The sequence below is a fragment of the Penaeus chinensis genome, chromosome 14 (assembly GCF_019202785.1).
Source record: "Penaeus chinensis breed Huanghai No. 1 chromosome 14, ASM1920278v2, whole genome shotgun sequence".
NCBI lineage: Eukaryota > Metazoa > Arthropoda > Malacostraca > Decapoda > Penaeidae > Penaeus > Penaeus chinensis.
In genome coordinates, this window is record NC_061832.1 from 16,794,532 (window position 1) to 16,796,660 (window position 2,129).

Here is a 2,129-nt window from a genome sequence, read left to right on the forward strand (position 1 = left end):
TCATAACCATGAATTTTGAATTAACACTTTTTTCTCCGTATTTCACTAAGTTATGAAGTTATACAAAGGGGAATATCGCGCTGAAGATTGAGAAAACTTACGGGGCACTTAAAACACTTAAGGGGCACTTAAAACTTATAACAGTGTTCTATCTTCTTTCCTAAAGTGTGGTGCTGAAGAAGAAATAGATTTCGACTCAACTAAAAGTCGCTTATCTTTTTCGTAAAAGCGGTACACCTCTGCATGATAGTTACAGTGTTAAAGTATATACTTCATGAGAAACCCTTGTATTTTTTATTCATTTTTAGTATTACAAAATAGACACTTGTGTACTGAGAAACCTATCATTAATTCTTGTTTGCTATCCTCTTGTATCGATACATATCAGTATAGTATTTTCTGCACATCAGTGAACATTCAAACAGCATATCCCTGAGCTGGTATGAGAGTCCTTGCACTGAAAGGTTTCTCTGAGAGTACTTATACTAAGTGTGCAAAAGAGTCCTCTGCTTTAAAGTGATCATAGGTCTTGGTCCCTCTCGCTCTGTTCCTGTCTGTCTGTCTCTCTTTCCTCACTTTCCTTTCTCTATATACATATTTCCTCTTTCTATCTATCTATCTCTATCTTTTCTGTCTATCTCTTTTCTTTCTCTTTCTCTCTTTCTCCTCTCCTACTCTCTTCCTGTATCTTTCTCTCTCTCGCTCTCTCTTCCTGTCTCACTCTTTCCTCTCTTTCTCTCTCTTCTCTCTCTCTTTCTCCCTCTCTCTCTCGCGCGCGCTCTTCCTCTAGCCCCCCCCCCTCCTCTCTCTCTCTCTCTCTCTCTCTCTCTCACTCTTGCTCTCGCTCTCCCTCTCCTTCTCCCTCTCTCTCTCTCTCGCTCTCGCTCTCCCTCTCCCTCTCCCTCTCTCTCGCTCTTGCTCTCCCTTGCTCTCTCTCTCTCTCTTTCTCTCTTCTCTCTCTCTCTCTCTCTCTCTCTCTCTCTCTCTCTCTCTCTCTCTCTCGCTCTCGCTCTCGCTTTCTCTCTTTCTCTCTCTCTCTCTCTCTCTCTCGCTCTTGCTCTCCCTCTCCCTCTCCCTCTCTCTCGCTCTTTCTCTCCCTTTCCCTCTCCCTCTCTCTCTCTCTCTCTCTCTCTCTCTCTCTCTCTCTCTCTCGCTCTCCCTCTCTCTCTCTACCTTTACATCACCAGTTGTCACCCAGACACTAACGAAGAGGACATTGAACAACACTTATCAGAAAAGTTTAAAAACATCTCAAGTGTAAAAGCCCATAAGACAGTGATGACACATGACTACTACACCAGTTTCACGGTGTCAGTAAGGGGAAAGGACATAAAGCCCGAGTTGTTTATAGACTCTGATACTTTTCCCGACAACGTTAAAGTATTCTTAAACAGAAACAAGTACAAGCGCGATCAGAATGTTTGACAAGGCAACGCCGTCAGCGTTACCAGTGACTAGATCGCATAATGCCATAAAAATAGAACATATCAATGCTCAGTCTCTCCTCGGACATTTTGAAGAAATTAAAATGCTAGTTGAGGGGAGAATCATAGACATATTATGCATAAGTGAAACATGGCTCCACCAGGAAATGGTCAGTAATTTCGTCAATATTCTAAATTTTTTAGATGTGATGCAGGGCGAGGAGGAGGAGTATGTATATATGTACGGGATACCCTGAAGTCAAACAGGATATCTACTACAGCAGTTAACAATACTGCCGTAGAAGATGTCTGGGTTACCGTACAGAGCAACATGCTTCCTTCCTTTATTGTTGGCGCTGTCTATAGGCACCCCCATGCTACCTCGGAATCTTTTGAATACATTGAAAAGGTTTTCAGAGAAATGTCTTTAAAAAAGAAACCGCTTTTCATCTTAGGTGACCTCAATGATGATTTAACAAAATCTAATGCAAAGTTAGCTAAGATGATAAAGAAAAATAAATTAGAACAAATAATAGACAAACCTACACGAATTACAGTAAACACCTCTTCTCTATTAGATTTAATAATAACTAACAGATCAGACCTCATCCTCCACTTCGATGTCATCCCGTGCCATGTTGCTGACCATGAACTAATCACGATGACGTTAAATATAAAGAAAACAAAGAGACCACCAGTAATAAA